We start from the raw sequence: 19,190 nt of genomic DNA on the forward strand, positions 1-19,190 counted from the left end.
CCAAAGTAGGGTACCTGGGTGGCTCAGTCAGTTAAGTGTCTGCCTTCCACTTAGGTCATGATCCCAAGAGTCCCAGAATAAAGCCCTGTGTTAGGCTCCCTGCTCAGTGGGGAGTCTGCTTCTCCCTCTCCCTCTGCCCTTCCCTCTGCTCCTTCTCTCTCTCTCTCTCTTTCTCACTCACTGTTTCTCTCAAATAAATAAAATCTTTAAATGAGTTCTCAAAAGTACCTTAAAATAATATCAGGAGGATTTTACCATTGTAACTGTTTCCAGTTCACACAATGATACTGTTCATAACCCATACAATGACCTACCCCTGAACTTCTTTTATTCTAAGCTACAATATAGAAAGCCTAACAAAACTTGCTGATGTGTTTTCCAACATAAAAGTTTAATTATTTCAGTATTAAGCAGCCTAAAAAGCAAAGAAAATATGCTTTAAAAATACCCTTCAAATTTATTTTATTTCACTTTATTTTTTGATTTTCTGATGGTTCTATGGTTTTTAAATCAGAATGCAATTATCATGAGAAACAATAATCATCACCCTTATGTGTCAACTAGAAGTTGATACTAATTTGGCATTAAGAGTAAAAGAATAATAGCTACTGAAGCAGCAACATCCTATACATAGATCTGTGGCCTCCTAAAGACTTTTACATCAGGTCTTGATCAGCAGTTGGCATTTTCAAAGGTCATCCAGCTCTCAGTACTAGTCAGTTACTGAACAACAGGCACTATTGACAGTTAAGCACTGCAGAATTAGCCAAGGCGCTACAGAGACACCAAGAACTCACAACAAAAATATTCCGCATGTATTTCAGAAAACTTCCCTGATACTTTCATATTAGCTTATCCTCACTTGCCTATAAAATATTCCATTTGTGTCTTCTAAGGAATTTTCAAATTATAGGCTACAGAAAATGGTTGAAATTTAATCATCATTTCTATTTTGAGAACCTGACTTGAAATTCTCTCTTTTAGTGATTTCTTACGATAGTATTTTTTAAAAAATCTCTTCACAAGTGAGCTAAATCCTATGACAAGAGTAAATATATCATCCTTAAATACATACTTATATACATATATATGTATATAAGCACATGCATGCATAATTTCCTTTGTATAATGATGGAGCCTACAACAGAATAGTAGCCGCATATTACTGGGTGATATTCCTGGCTTTGAGCAGGTACTCAGTATGTATCAGTTGGAACAGTGAAAAACAAAGAGAAAAATGGCTTCAGTTAAATTTTCAATAATCTAGCTATCAAGAATCCAGAATAAGCATAGAAACAATGTACACCTGGATAATTTGGAAGAGATTCTGATGTCATAAAAGAAACACAGACTGTGGGGTCAAAAGACAGAATTTCACATACTTGTTTTTGACATCTCATGGGAATATCACTTAAATGTTCTCCTGCATAGTTAAGATTTTGAGCTCTGAAGTAAAGCTGTGTGGATCAGAATCCCGACCCACCTTCAACTTGCTGAACAGTAATGTATAAGATATTATATTTCTAGGTGTAGGATTTTCATATAAAATGTAGAAGGAATATTAGCACTCACCTCATTAGGTTATTCTGAGAACTAAATTAGGTAACTAATTGAAAGTATTTATCATCTTAGTGGATTTAATTGTATCTCTCAAAAAAAAAAAAAATGTTCAGGTTCTAACATCTAGTACCTATGAATGTGACCTTGTCTAAAATTGGGTCTTGCAGGGTAATTAAATTGAAATCATACCAGATGAGGGCGGGCCCTAATTCCAAAGTTGTGTCCTTGAAATAAGATGAGAGAATACTGAGACACAGGAAAGAAGGCTGTGTAAAGATGGAGGCAGAGATTGGGTATGCATCTACAAACCAAGGAATGTCAAGGATTACTAGGAGCCATCTTTGCCCAGGAAGTAGCCAGGAGGATGGAGCTTTCCAAGGGAGTTTGGCCCTGTTTACACCCTAATTTTGGACTCTTGGCCTCCAAAATGCTGAGAAATCAATTGATCTTGTTTTAAGCTATCTATGTGGTAATTTCTCATGACAGCCCAAGAAGTTAACACAACACATTTAATGTTTGATAATTACCTCTTTAAAAAAATATTATCACTCCCTGCACAAGTTTTCAACAAAATACTAGCAGATTAAATTGAATAGCACAAAAAAGATTTATATAAAAGATTTACAATCTAGTGGGATTTAATCCTGGCTTGCAAGGGTGATTCAATATTCACAAATCAATCCATGTGATACACTGCGTTAATATAAGAAAGGATAAGAACCATATTATCCTCTCAATCATTGTAGAAAAAGCATTTAACAAAGTACAACATACATTTATGACAAAAACTCTCAATAAAGTAGGGATAGTGGGAATATACTGCAACATCATAAAGACCATATAGGAAAAGCCCACAGCCAAAATCATCCCCAGTGGGGAAAAACTGAGAGCTTTTCCTCTACACTCAGGAACAAGACAAAAGTGTCCACTCTCACTACTGTTATTTAACATAGTACTGGAAGTCCTAGCGTCAGCAATCAGACAACAAAAAGAAAGAAAGACATCCATATTAGCAAGGAAGAAGTCAGAGTTTCACTATTTGCAGATGACGTGATACTCTATATAGGAAACCCAAAGGACTCCACCCCAAAATTGCTAGAACTGATAGATGAATTCAGTAAAGTTACAGGATGCAAAATCAAGAAATTTGTAAAAAGTACAGAAATTTATTGCATCTCTTCACCAGTAATGAAGCAGCAGAAAGATAAATCAAGGAATCAATCCCATTTACAATTGCACTAAGACTTAGGAATAAACCTATCCAAAAAGATCCTTATTCTGAAAACTATGAAACACATGAGAGAAATTGAAGGTGACATGAAGAAATGGAAAAACATCCCATGCTCATGGATTGAAAGAACAAATATTATTAAAATGTCTATACTACCCAAAGTAATCTGCATTTTGAATGAAATCCTTATCAAAACACCAACAACATTTTTCACAGAGATAAAAGAAACAATCCTTTAATTTATATGGAACCACAAAAGACCGCACATAGCCAAAGCAGTCTTGGTAAAGAAAAGCAGAGCTGGAGGCATCACAATTCCGTACTTCAAGTTATATTACAAATCTGTAGTGATCAAGACAGTATGGTACTGGCACAAAAACAGACACATAGATCAATGAAACAGTAAAAAACCCAGAAATAAACTCACCACTATATGGTCAACTAATCTTCAACAAAGCAGGAAAGAATATCCAATGGAAAAAGGTTTCTTCAACAAATGGTCTTGGGAAAACTGGACAACAGCCTTCAGAAGAATGAAACTGGACCTCTTTCTTCCACCATATACAAAAATAAATTCAAAATGGATGAAAGACGTAAATGTGAGACAGGAAACCATTAAAATCTTAAAGGAGAACACAGGCAGTAAAGTCTTTGACATTGGCCATATATCTCACTAGATACATCTCCTGAGGCAAGGGAAACAAAGGCAAAAGTAAACTATTGTGACTTCAACAAAAAACTTTCTACAAAGCGAAGGAAACAATCAACAAAACTAAAAGGAACCTTTGAAATGGGAAAAAAAATTTACAAATCGCATTACCTGATACAGGGTTAGTATCCAAAATATATAAAGAACTTGTAAAACTCAACAAATAAATAATCAGTTAAGAACTGGGAAGAAGACATGAATAGACAATTTTCCAAGGAAGAAATCTAGATTACCAACAGACACATGAAAAGATGCTCAACATCACTCATCATCAGGGAAATTGAAATCAAAACCAAAATGAGATATTACATCACACCTGTAAGAATGGATGAAATTAACAACACAAGAAACAACAGATATCAGGGCATGGAGAAAGGGGAACCCTCATGCACTGTTGGTGGGAATCCAAACTGGTATAACCACTGTGGGAAACAGTTTGGAGTTTCCTCAGAAAGTTAAAAATAGGACTACCCTATAATCCAGCAGTTGTACTACTTGGTATTTACCCCAAAAATACAAAAATACAGATTCAATGGGGTACGTGCACCCCGATGTTTATAGAAGCATTATCAACAATAACCAAATTATGGAAAGAGCCCAAATGTCCATTGACTGAAGAATGGATAAAGAAAAAGTGATATATGTATATTAGCCTTAAAAAAGGATGAAATCTTGCCATGTGCAATGACATGAACAGAGTGAGTATATCATGATAAGCAAAATGAGTCAAAGAGAAAAATATCGTATGATTTCACTCATATGTGGAATTTAAGAAATAAAACAGATGAACATGGAGGGAAAAAAGAGGGACGCAAGCCAGGAAACAGACTCTTAACTCTAGAGAACAAACTGATGGTTACTGTAGGGGAGGCTCATGGGAGATGGAATAAATGAATGATGGAGATTCAGGAGGGCACCTGTGATGAGCACTGGGTGTTGTATGTAAGTGGTGAATCATTAAATTCTACTCCTGAAACTAGTATCACACTGTATGTTAACTAATTAGATTTAAAATAATCACTTGAAGAGAAGGAAGGAAGAAAGGGAGGGAGGAAGAAAGAAAAAGGAAAGAAAGAAAGACTATGCTGTGTATAAACCTTCAAAAAAAAGTGACATATACACATACACACACACAGGAATATTACCCAGCCATAAAAAAAGACTGAGATCTTGCCATTTCTGACAATGTGGATGGACCTGGCAAATATTATGCTAAGCAAAATAAGTCAGAAGGATCAATACCATATGATTTACTTTGTTGTGGAATCCAAAGAGCAACAACAACAAAAAACCTAACAGAAACAGATCCATGAATACAGAGAACAAACAAGTGTTTGCCAGAGGGAAAGAGGATGGGGGTTAAAAAAATATTACTGCTCCATGCCTTTATTTCCTCATGAACAAAAAATGGAGCATGATGATGCCCGGCTTTTCTGTATTTCAGTTTTTTCTAAAGCACTTTTTAAAATATGTGTATGTTTGCATTTGAGTATACATTCATAAGTTTTATATACAATTATAAAATTACCAAAAGGCCCCTCAAATTGTCCCTGATAGATGTTGTCATGTAAATTCCTTTTTAGGAACAGATTTTGGGGAGCATATATCCATGTACAATGAAGGTATTTAGCTAGTTATATTCAAAACATGGTATATTTTAATCAGCTCTGCAGAATGTTTGATGTACTATTTTGTGTATGATTCCCTTAATAAAAATTACCTGATATTTCTCATGGATATCATTAGTACCATTACATTTACCCAGAACATTGCTCTTGAAATTGATAATTTTTGACACTAATATTAACATGAGAAAGATTTTGGAAGAAAAACAACTTAAAGCAAATAAAAACATTCAACTTTATGTAGAGTACCCGAACTTTAAAGTGAAGAATGTAATTTATTTTCCTCTCTACTTTTGATACCTAAGAGAAAAAAAACTCCACTGAATTATGGAAGGTAATCCAGGTAAATGGCTGTCCTTTTGGCCCCGAATGGCCCTGACATAAAATTGATCCCCTTAACTGGCTTCTAGAAGGCATCTAATCATACTGGCATAATTTGTTTTCTGTAATTTTATTCAAGATATGTGGGGTTATAAGAAGGGTCACATTACTCAGTACACTGAATATAACATTCCTCCTCAAAAACTCCTGTTGTACTCATTTCTTGTTTAAATTTCTGCCCTCTTCCTTTCTCGCTGCTTTTCTCCCATATGATAATTGGGTCTCTAGATTTTCTTTCTTTCTTCCAGGAAACTTCCGCTTATTGCCTCTTTCTCATGTGCATATGAAATACCCTGGAATGTGATTAAAATGAATCAGATTCTGCTTCAGTAGGTCAGGACTGGCCTTAAGGTTGTGTATTCCCAGCGATTTTACCTATGTTAACTGATGCTGCTGGTCCATGAACCACGTTTCAGTAGTAAGGATTTCACAGATGAATTCTTGTGTCCCATAAAGATTTCAGCCTTTCCCATCTCCCTCTTATCAGTGTATCAGATTATTCCTTGGTGATAGATCAATCCTGTCTTTAAAGAAACCTAATCTAGTTTTTCCTTCATTAAAGACAATATCCCTTCACCTAATTTCCAATTTTCTTGACACATCTGTCCTTTTTAAATTTGTAACCATGAAAATCTGTTTTCTTCCTTGATGCCTTTATTCACTTTGTTCACTATAGTCAGAATGATACTCTCTGGCCAACTCCCCATTCTGTCTTTAAGTGTCTGACTCCTGGTTTTTATGCCTCAATTTAAGTGTAACCCTTTCCAAGATTCTTTAAGAATATCTTAAGAAAAACAGTAGAGAATGCCTGATAATGTTCTCTCTCTGGCAATGCTACAAATCTTTGCCTTCCTTGGTAGTGTATTTGACTCACTTACACTGTTTTATAGCTCCTTTTATATCTACCTTTCAAATTAGGACTTAGCTAAATGAAACATTTTAAACAATTTAAATTAGTTTCCTATTGCTGCTTTAAAAACCACTACACATTTATTATTTTAAAACAACACAAATTCATTATCTTACAGTTTTTGATGTCCAAAACCCAAAATGGATTGTGGGGACTCTAGGACTCACCATACCCACTCTCACTGTCCAATGTTTTTTAAAAAATGATTAAGTCAACTTGTTTGTAAAGATGAACTTTGGTTAGATGAGCTAAGTGCTATTCATTGGCCACATACACTATTGGCATCTGCCTGAGCCAGCACGATGTGACAGATACTTATTTCTGTTGTTTTCAGTGTGTATGAGGGTGTGTGTGTGTGTGTGTGTGTGTGTAGAGATAGGCAAGGTTATATGAATATGAAAGATTTCCAGGTTTTAAAGAAATTTAGATGAGATCTAGATCTGTTAGATTGGTTGGTTGGTTTTGATTTGAAGCATTTTCCTTATATTTTTCTAGATCTGCTGTTATGTTTTCAAAGTGCATTTAAAAAATGTTTCTACCTGTCCCATCAGAGAGTGTGTAATTTTAGGGCATCTGGAGTAAATTTAGTAACATCAATACTAACATTTATATAAGGAATTAAGTCACAGAACTGTAATGGGATCCATAAAGACAGGTTTGAGACAATGAACTTGGCAAGAAGACCAAAAAATTGGGCAACACATAGACAGTAGACATTCTGTGGTGATTATAATAATCAGACTAATCTGTGAGGACAGAAAATATTATGACACTTCTTAATGGTGTTGTAGTTACTTTCAAAGAAGAGGAAGTTGAGGAAAGATGGAGGCAACTTGCATATGTGAAAGGAAATACATAGTGAAAGTATAATAACTTCTTACTCCCAACGAAATTGATCCTGATAACTAGATGAAATTTTGTCTGTTAAGCTTAATTAAAGTCTTCATCTTTTACATGAGAAGTCTGTGTGTTGGAATAAATTCTCAACCAGTCTTCGGGGATTTCATTATATCAAGAACCTAAAAATCCAGAAAGAGTAAAACTTGCTTGTAGGTTGGAACAGCAAACTCTGAATTCAGTATCACTGGACAGTTTGAACTTTGTATAGTCTAACCTCACTCCGAATATAACATTTTGTTAGATTCTAAAAATGGTATACTAATCCTCAACCATCTTCAAAAACTTGAGTGACCTTTCTTTGCTGCAAAGCCATAGGATTTGGGAAATTGTATGTGGAACAGTGTACCAGCACAAGACTCTAGTACACATACTTATTTTCGATGAATCAAGAAATGGGACAGACTCACTGCCCACAAATCATTAGCCCAATATGTTGTGAGATCTTTTTGCTCTTTCAATCCAGATTATGTTAGAACATTAACACTAAAACAATTTTATATGTTATATGATTATTTTTTCAAGAGTAGATATCCTTGTTTCTTCCTGTGGTTGTCAGACTGCGAGAAACCCCCAATGAACTTTACCTCCTGCTATTCACATCCTTATGTAGTCCTCAACCTATATTATCAATATGAGATTATGGCAATAATCGCATGAGTCATTCAAGGCTAGATTATAAAACAAATTTTGGTACCATGTTGTGTTTTTTTCTTCAATATTTTGCTCCAGAAATCTATTGGCATATTGCGATGACACTGAAGTAGCCTTCTGGAGAGATCCACATGGTCAAGAACTGTGGCCTGCTGTCAGTAACCATGACCAACTTACGAGACCTGTGAATAAGCAGCCATATTGGAAATAAATCCTCCAGCCACAGCTAAGCCTTTAGATGACTGCAACTGCAGTCCCAGCCAACCTCTTATCTATAACTTCATGAGAGACCGTGAACCAGGACAATCCAGCTCCAATGCACCTGATTTTCTGACCAACAGAAACTGTGAGATAAAATATATTTATTGTTTTAAGCCACTAAATTGTGTGGTGATTTATTATGCAGCAATAAGTAACTAAAAACCCTCTTTCTTTTTCTTTCTTCTTTGATTTTTCTTCTTTACTTTGTGTCTCTTAATCCTAAGTATCCGAAATAATATATTTTCTCATCATCATTGACCTGAATCATAATACCCATATCAGTTATCCCTTGCATTTATATTTGATAAGATCAGTAGAACACCCGTATTTCAAAGTTTCCATGAGGAAACTTTTCTTTTGCAATTGTATTTGGGTTTCAATAGAAAAAGAAAAAAATAGCTGCATATAAATAATTGGACCCTGAGATAAATAAACTTTAGCTGGAGAGGCTATCTTCTTGTTCTGTTAGCTGCTATTCTTCCTATTTTCTGTTTTTAGCTATGACTTGATGATGTGTTTTCTGTTTTAGAGACTCGCTATGTCTATCTTAAAATAACAATAACAGTATCCAATATATAATTTCATACACAGCTATGACTTTTATCTTGAGTCTTACATTAAACACTGACATTTCAGTTTTGACAATTTACCACATAATTAGGGTAAGTTTCCCATTAAGAAAAAATGAACAAAAAATATTACCAGAAATAACAAATGGAAAATGAAATGTGCTGTAATATAACCTTGTATATAACACAAAATGTAGTATATTAAATATTATTGACAAGTTGATGTGAGGTGTTGAGAAACATTGAGATCTTCTAAAAAAAGAATCACACCCTTTATTCAAACTCAGTGTAAAATAGCGTAAAGCTGTGGTGAATTTCTTATTTATCTCTTAAGTCTGTTCTGATTTCCAGATTGATACAATAACATTAATTTTCCACATAAATATTTTGGAAGTTTAGTTTTACTTCATGGCTCTTGCTTTTAAAGTTTCAATCTGTGCTTTATTATTGTTTTATTAATGTTATTACTCTTTTATTACTAATTAAGTGTTTGTTCTTGCTTCCTTGATTAGCTGCTCATACTTTGTAAATAGAGAATCATCTCTATACCTGGTTGTATTTTCTTTCCTCTGCTTCTAGTGGAAAAGAATATTAACAAATTAGTATATCAGAAAATCTTTTTTTCTTCTAATTTTCAGTTACTTGTTTATATTTATTTTTCCTGCCTAAAAATCTTTTGTAGACTGCTTTATTTTTTTTAAAGATTTTATTTATTTATTTGGCAGAGAGAGAGAGAGAGAGATCACAAGTAGTCAGAGAGGCAGGCAGAGAGAGAGGGGGAAGCAGGCTCTCTGCTGAGTAGAGAGCCCGATGTGGGACTTGGTCCCAGGACCCTGGGATCATGACCTGAGCTGAAGGCAGAGGCTTAACCCACTGAGCCACCCAGGTGCCCCATGCAGACTGCTTTTTAATAGACTTCTCATGAATAGAATATTAAGAAATAAGAGAAATTTTTGAAGGAATATTATGACATCACAAATTGAGATTATTTTTTAAAAATTCCAGTATATTTTCTTGTTTTATATATATATCTTTCTATGTTTCTTCCAAAACTTTTCTGGAAGTAGATATTAGATTTTGTTTCCTGGAAAATACATTTTTTAGTAACTATTGTGATTTTGTCATTTTGTGATAGTGGTACGTATGTGTATATGTATTTAATGTGTTTGATATTCATCATATTTGCAGTGTCGTCATTATATTTTGCTAGGAAGAAGGTTGTGGATAAAATAGATTGAGAATTTAGGGATTTTTAAAATTTTACATTTGGCAAGCATATCAATTTCTCATCGGATTCAGAGGAATGATTTTAGGAAAGAGGAATAACCAAATCTACTTTAAACCCTGAGATAATTAAAATGCAGGAAAAGTCTTGGAAGGTACCTACTGTGTCCTTTCCTGAGAGTCCCTTTTTTTTTTTTTCTAGAAACTTTGAAATCCTAAATACTAAAGAAAATGACCTTGTTATATGCAGTTGCATATTTTAATTATAAGAACTTTTCCTTGAAATGAAAACATTTTTAAGTAAAATTATATTTATGAATGACTAATATGGATCTTAGAATTATCATGAATAGTTAAAAGCATTCTGTGGTTCCTAAGTAATAATGATATTGCAAAGAATGCCTCCAAAAGATAACTATATGAATTTTATTTAAAATAAGTTTTCTTAGAAATAAGTATAAAAACTGTTAAGCTGGGTAAAATATGGAAATATGGTAAATGATGCTATGGGGGAGGATGGGGGGGCATGGCTGAAACAGGTACTGGGATTAAAGAGTACACGCATCATCATGAAAAAAATCAATAAGATTAAATATATGAGGTATAAACTTCCAATTAATTAGTTTGTATATACATGTATATGTATATGGGTTTCATGGATGATAGCTTTGATGTGATAATAAATACTAGCATTTCTGGTATATGCAAAAAGAAATGATGTTTCTAAAACTTCTCCCCCCCAAATTTTATGATTTTAACTAAATCTTCTCTGAGGGATGCTTGCATCTCTGACATGAGTGACCTAGAGGTTGATACATTTTAAAGATGAATCAAGTTTTATATATACATTTGTCAATAAAAACTCATAGCAACAGCCAGATAATATCATGAAGACTATATAATATACCAGTGTCCCTGTGGATTTCAAATACCTTACAGTCTTTTTAGTCTTCTCCAAGCCTAACCTTTAACCATGGCTACCACTACATCCCTTATCCAGCCAAGAATTCGGTAAATGAAACCCAGCATTGCCGAAGACACACATGTCATTTTTTCTTTTATGAGGGATGAATGGAGACTAGAGTTGCTGGAGGCCCAGACAGGGTAGCTATCCCTCTTTGTCCAAGATTGAAAAGGTATAGCAGGACATGGGACCTTGGTGATAAAACTGGTAAGAGTCTTAGGCAAACAGGGAAGGTGAGAAAGTTGGTCTTCTAAAAGATTTCGTATATGGATTAACCTCACTGATCCAGCTTCAGTACGTATGTTATTGGTCAGGTTGATAGATAGAATAATGATCCCTCCAAAGGTATTCTTCTTCTAATTTCCAGAACACATAAATATGTAAATTTTAAAGAAAAAAGGGATTTTGCAGATGAGATTAAATTAATGATACAAAGATTTAGAGATTATACTGGGTTTTCCAGATGGATACAAAGTAATCACAAGACTCCATATAAAAAGGAGGCAGAAAGTCAGAGCTAGTGATTGTGGAAGTAGAGAGAGATTTTGAAGATATAACACTGGTGGCTTTGGAGGTGGAGGACAGAGAAATGACAAAGAATATAGCCCCAAGAAGCTGGGGAAAACAGGAGACATTGTCCTGCAGAGACTATAGAAGGACTTCGCTAACACAATGCCTTTAGGCCCAAGAGACTGATTTGGGACTTCTGACCTCTAAAATTATAAGATAATAAATTTGTGTTGTTTTAAGCCACTACATGTGTGGTAATTTGTTACAGCAGCAATATAGGAAACAAACAAACAAAAAAATTCCTGAGCTGGTGCTTATTTTTAAACAATTTTTATGGGTTTGTTTAATCACCGTTTTCATCTTTTATCTGTTTGATTAAAAGCATATATTTCCTATCAATTATTAACATCTTACTTTGTGCCAGTAATTGAGCTTCATTTTGTTATTCTTCCTTTCGGTGATGGAATCGTATGTGTAAGTGTGCATTTCCTCTCTTACTCTCTTTCTCACTCTCTCTCTCTCTCTCTTTTTTTTTTTTTTTTTTTAGCTTCCATAAATTATTGGAGTGCTTAGGTGGCTCAGTGAGTTAAGCATCTGATTCTTGATTTTGGTTCCAGTCTTTATCTCAGGGTCATGAGAGCGAGTCCTGTGTTGGGCTCTATGCACTGGGCGTGCAGACTGCTTAAGATTCTCTCTCCCTTTGCACCTACACCACCTCTCTCTACCTCTCTTAAAAAAAAAAAAGTGTTTAATTTCCATAAATTACTAACAATATTAACTTAATGTCTTTTAATCACTTATTAATTAGAAAACACTATAAATATGCACATAATACTGATATATACACATGGTTTCAATCAGTATACCTTCATGATTATCAGAACTTATCTGTGAAAATTCTGACCATGGCGAAAGATGTAACTCATAAATACAGAGCATGATGATGTTTTCTTACCTCAGATGTAATTCCCAGACTTTTTTCCTGTTTCCCATTATGTCCTGCCTTTTTTACCCAACCTACCAGAGACACAGAGAATACTGCTTAGACATCAACAACTTACAGCACCATGGATTAAGAGATTTGTATTTAAATTCTGTTCTAACAGTAAAGCTTAGGCAGTTTACTTAATGCATCTAATCACCATTTTTTCTATCTACTTATCTATAAATATAGATATATCTAACTATAGGTAGACATTTAAAATGAACACTTTTCTTCCCAATAATATAATGTCCATTTTAGGATGTTTCCTATAAAGAAATCATTTACAACTTATACAGGTTTGTTAAGTAAAAAATTGCTGTTTTAAGAATGCAGCATAATGAAAAGTAACACTCTTAACACCTAGTGTGTCATTAGAACTGAAAACAAAGCAACAGTCAGTACTAATATTTTCAATATTTCTACTAAAGTGGTTTATAAGTACATGCATTAATATTAGCATTTTTAAAATATTATCTAATAGGATGATGATAGGTCACCAATGAGAGATTCTTTAAAGAAGATACTATAAAGATTCTTTAACAATTAAGATTAAGATTTAAAAGATTCTTTAAAGAAGATACTATAAAGAAAACCCTTTCCCACTGAAATCTGGAGCTTTTGCCTTATGGATATTGAAGTTTAAGATGATTTATGTGTGATATTTGAAGGTTGATTGGAGATTTGAAGGTTGATTGGAGTTTCTCCAGGTTACAAAAGATGGTCAGTTTACTTGGGGCGTCCATTCTCTAACACTTTCCCAAAGGTATTCATTACATAAGACTGAAGGGTTTTTGGTAGTGTCAATCTAATAATTCCAAACTATCCCAAAGAGTTCCCTCTAATGACTGAGATTTCCTAAAATAATATATTAAATATTAGTATACTATATATTAAATAGTGTCTTGACAACTATTATTATGTACCAAAACCTTAAATCATTTCATTTTTCTCAAATTCTAGCCAGAGAAGTTCTCTCACCCCACCCCACCCCCCGTTTTACTTGTAGAAAATGGTTGAAACAGCTGGCTACCCATAGTTTAGTGAGTCATTTGATTCTTGTGATTTCTCTTCAACACAGAAGGATTCTCTAAAAAATTAAGACAAAACTAAATTTGAGTTTATGGTGTAATGAGGCTGTGATGCTGTGAATCTGATTCTTTTGGAAATCTTGGAAAGCTACTTAAGAAATCAATTCCAGATAGGAAATGGATTAACACTAGGATGAATAAGAATTTTCTTTGGTTTCATGGAATTACCAAGAGAAAATTTTAGCTTATTTTCTTCAGTGGTGAAAAAAATATACCAAAATATCTGTGCATGTATACTGTATGATCATAAACTGAGTCACAACATTTTGCAACAGGTAGAAAGTTGGAACTCTTAAAGATTGTTTTAAGCAGTTTTATTAATGATGGAAATATAAAAGAAGTGATGTTAGAAAAAAAAAAAAAGAAAAAGAAGTGATACTAGAATGGATAAAATATATAGTGTCATCAGGACCAGATTTAATTTATTCTTATACTTGAATCTTCAGCATAACTCTCTGTGTTCTTAATATTCATTAAAACTCACTCCTAAATAATAGAAAATTATACACTGTCTCTTGTATTTTAACTCAAATACTGGGGAGAGGGTCATAAATGCACAACCCTAAATTAATATGATAAGTGATCATTTTAAGGCTTTAATCTGTTAAGGTAGTTTGACTGAAATATAGTATGCTTCATTGAAAAGGCTTATATGCCAAGAAATCTAAGAGTAATGGATTCCTGGATTATCTAATTACTTAACAATGTTAGCATTTTTCAGAGTCACCTTCTGTATTGTTTTCTGGCCCTTCTCTTTGATGATGCCCATGACTTTCAGCCTCTAGTACTCCCAGAATAATGCCCCGTCGTAGAAAGGGTAGGACTAGACTCTACTTCTTTCACCTTTTAGTTTAACAGAACTTGGAGAAGCTCCTAGCATATTTCATTTTGGATTCAGTCAGCAAGAATCCGTCCTGGTGTTTGACACTAGGTTACAACAGAAGTGCAGAATTTAGTAACTGACCTCAACCTACAGAGGGCTGGGCTGAGTAAGCACTGCGCAAGGAAGACTCCGCTGGGAACTGCGGGTGTTCAGATAACTGAAGGAGTCTGCCATTACTCGACAACTGATGCCACAAGAGAAGGACAAGTGGTGGTTAATTTGGAGATTATTAACTAGCAAATGATGTTTGCTGTAAACAAAAAAAAGTTAGCTAATTTTAAAAGCACAAGAAATAAACAAACACAAAAGGAGGGATAGCAGAGGGTTGCTAAGTTTTTTCTTGTGTGGGATCATAAAAAACTAGGCAGTACTACAAGGTGGACATGATTCCTGCTGTGTACTTTACAAATGTCACTCTTATTCCCTTTTAGTCACATTGAATAATGATGAATATTTGCAGTCAATTTCCCAGAACCTTCAAGGTGTGATGTATGTGATGTATGTGATATATGGGCTAAGGTCAAATTTTATTTCATAAATCAAGAGAATGTACCTTTCAATGATACTGAAGTTTAAAGATTAAATAAGTGCTTTGTCTTCTAGATTATCAGGTCATAACTGTATATTTAGAAAGATATCTCTAAATATGTCTCTATTTCCATATTTTATGCAAACTAATATTTTGTTTCCCTTCAAATCCCTTGCTTAAGTATGCAGACTACATGTGTATAATAATCAATATACAGTATATGCATCAAATTAGATTTTTGAAATTTGAAATTTCTTAATTTAAATCACATTTGGCCTCATGGGTTTCTAACTATGCACTGTAGACCAGAAGCAGCTAAATTTCACAGTACTTCTTTCTTTTATTTGCAAGTATAATTATGACTTTTGCATTTCTCCTGGTTAATTATCTCCAATGTGGAGGTCAGGGTGAGAGCTAGGTTAATAATACCCTATTTTGAAAAGAAATGATCTACATCTTAAAATGTAATAGGAGTACAGGTATGAGTCCTTCTTTGCAAATATGGAGGCTGAAAAATTAAAGGATGAAATAGTTTGCCTACTGTCATATCACTAGGTTACCACTGAATCAGAGCTCAGCACCTTCCTCAGTGATCATTTAATTGCTTTCATCTCTGTCATCTCTTGTCCCTGTGGTATTCTGCTTAGACACAGGATTCTTAATCTCAGAAATGAATTCAAGCTGAGATGTTTGCAGGTAACAATGGCTTTTGAAAACATCAATATTTTATCAGCAGCTTTTAGTTGTCTATAATATAGCAACATGACAAGGCCCAAGGAAAGGAACTATTTTTTAAAATGTGACTCCATTGTTGGCACTTACAGAAGATCAGCATGAGTCCCAAATCTGATTTGAACATCTAGGCAATTCAGTGCTAGAGAATTTCAAAAAGCTACTCTTAACATTTGAAAAAGGTGATTAATTGACCAATTACTAATGAAGAGTCTTGCATTTTTGTATTTGTGTTCATTTATTCAGTAAGATTTTATGCAAAAGTGTTTTCAACAAGTTGAAAGGCTGTGAGGTTAAAGGTAACATCGTATCAGTTCAAGTCAGTGGTAAATACAAGTCATGGGGATGATAATTATAACGTTATTCATACAAACTTAAGAATCAAAGATATTTTCTTGCCTACAATGTCACTTGTAATTTTTCAAGTATATTTTAGTTGAATAAAAGAAAAATGACAACATACTGTGTTTAAGCAACTTGTCAAATACTCATGTATTAAGTATAGTGAGGTGCCATGATAAATGGAAACCTGCAAATAGATTGCATAGATATTCTATTCAAATGGTTTATTGTGTTCTGCATTACTGAAGTTTTGTATTGCACTCTACTGGTTATAAATGTAACTAAGTACTGTGTTATCTTTTGTTTCAGATATAACTAAATACAATCATATTAAATAATTTAAAAATTGGCCATTAAAACCACATATAAATAAATTTCAAACCATCGTACCAAAAAAAAAAAAGCTAAAGCTTCATATTTACCCATTGCTATTTATCCATAAGAGATAAAAATATTTTTTAAAAAGGTTTATTTATTTATTTTAGAGAGAAAAAGTGTGTGAGTAGGAAAGGGGGGAGGGAGAGGGAAAAAAGCAGACTCCCTGCTGAGCTTATATAAATGGGACTCAAGGTGTGGGGCTTAATCTCACCATTCTGAGATCACACCTGAGCTGAAATCAAGAGTCCTGACATTTAAGCGACTGAGCCACCCAGGTGCCCCGAGATAAAAGTATTTTTAAAGTGTTTTGTACGTTGCTTCAGTTTATAAAATGAACTCAGTTTTTAATATATGAATATTAATTCATATATATTCATATATATGATATATTAATATAGTAATATCATATAATAAAATTTGGATATATGGGAAAAAGCATCATGAAAGGATAGTATACTTGAATAATTATGTAAATATGTTTTTTATTTGTTTTTGTTTTGTTTTGTTTTTACATACATAGATTTAAGATTCTTAATATATTGAGTTTTAAAAAGCACAGTTTTTCGCTGGAGACTGGCTTTGAAGTGACCCCCCCACCCCCAAAGAAGTGCTTTAAAATGTTCCAGAGAGAGTGCTTTTCCAGTAAGTAGGGAAAGGGCTGGAATGCTGGAAGAGTTGCTATTAGTAAAATTGACTTTTGGTTCACAGAAATACCAAGGAGCGCCTGTCCGTTGAGGTTCACTTCTGAATAGAGAAACCACATTTCCTAGAATAGAGAATGCTTCCATTCCCACTGACCAAATGTTCTCAATTGTCCATTTCTCTCTCTCTCTCTTTAATGTTTTTTGTTTGGGCATAATTACAAACAGTGTTGCACTAGTTTCAGTTGTGCAACATAGTGATTCAACAAGTTTATACAGGACGCAATGCTCAGCACAAGTGAAGCTCCCATCTGTCGCTATTACAGTATCATTGACTGTTTTTTACCCTGTGCTTTGTCTTCTTTCCTCCCTACAGGTCCCTGAATTCCAACTAACTCCCAAGTCTGAGAAAGAGCTAAAAAAGTGAACATGCCCTCTTACCCTAGGAAGCTACTGAGTGCAGCGAGACGCTTCCCGTCAGACTATAATGACCATTTTCCCGTACTTGTCCAACTTTCTCTTATAAGTTTTTGCTGATCTTCGTTACTCATCCTCGCCACATAGAGGAAAGCCTTTTTCCTTTTGATTTTGAGACACTTGTAGATTTCTAAGATTGAGGCATTCTCCCTTTATAATAAACTTTGTTCTGAGTAAAGTCTTTCCCCATCTAGGTCTAGATTCATATTTATTTGACAGCACCCTGTGGCTTGAGTTAGGATGAAAAGAGAGGGGCAGAATAAGGCCAACTGTTTGTTCTGACAAGAAATCCCAGCAGATTTCCACCGATGTGGCCCCTTCTGCTTTCATCAAGCCCCTATCCATGATACATTTTTCTTTATTGGGTCTACAGAGCTGGGACAGGTGGGGAATTGCTTGGTTTCCTCTCCATGTTAGCACTCAGAGTAAAGATCCATTAAACAGTGAAAAGTTGGAGAAAAGTCTCAGCCAAACCTGTGATGTTCTTTTATTGTGGTCTGCCTCATCATGGATTGAGAGATAAACATGTCCTCTCTATCCATCTGCCTATTGATCTCTACAAATAAAGGTGTCAAAGAGTAACAAAAAAACCTACCACAACAAAATGGTTTGTATCAAGGCTGAATTTATTAATTTGTCAGGAAAGAGAGATTCATATCACTCTGGAGAGAGTTCAGTGGTTTACTCTGGTTGTGTGAGTACTAGATATAGGGCCAAAATCAACAAAGTTACTTTAAAGTATGACAGACTTCTGAAGACATTTTTTATTGGTTACTAAAGGAAATCTAAAAATCTCTCTTTTGACTGATCATTTTCTATCATGACACTTTTTGGGTGAATATGAAACTAGGGTTTGGTTCTTAATAAGTTCTGGAATGGTTTAAGGCCCAAGCAGACTGTGGACTTGTGAAAACTTAGAGAATTCCTGTACAGAAGCCAGTGATAGGCTTCTGAGGTATTCATTTTCAATGCAGTAGGTGAAATGTGTAATACTATCAAGTATGTGTCAAATAATGGTAAAATGTGTATTAGGAAAGTATTATGTTCTTAAAGTCCACACATATCAGAATCCTACATTGTCAACATCTGCTGCTAGGAAAAATTATAGGGAAATGTGTATTTAGGATAAAATAGACACATTTTTAATAGAGGCCTAACAACCAGGGATTAAGGTTTTAATTTTTTTTTTCCAGTCCTCAACATGTGATTAGTCTCCTAAGGTATCACTAACTCGTTATCTTAAACAACAGAGATGACTGTTTCAAGATTGTAGAGCCACAAAATACAAAATCAGGGTGTTGGCAGTGTTCATTCCATTTGAGGGATATCAAGTATTTGGGAAATATAATTAAAAAAAAATTCTATCCTATCCTAGAGACCTTCCCAATAAAAGTCATAGAGAAAGAAAATAATTTTATTATCGAATGATCATTAAAGAAGAATGTGATGTTCTAACAGGCAATTCACTAAGAGGTTACAAAGACAGAAAGGAATCTCAGCATTTTATAGTCAAGCAGAGAAGCAGATATGTGTTCTCAAAATGAATAATAATTAGTCTTCAAGTAAGAATAGTTGACAGTACCATTTTTTCACACATAGATTATGCCAGATTCACCTGGTGTTTGGGGTGACCACCTTTG

The sequence above is a fragment of the Lontra canadensis genome, unplaced genomic scaffold (assembly GCF_010015895.1).
Source record: "Lontra canadensis isolate GAN:19392208 unplaced genomic scaffold, GSC_riverotter_1.0 scaffold22, whole genome shotgun sequence".
NCBI lineage: Eukaryota > Metazoa > Chordata > Mammalia > Carnivora > Mustelidae > Lontra > Lontra canadensis.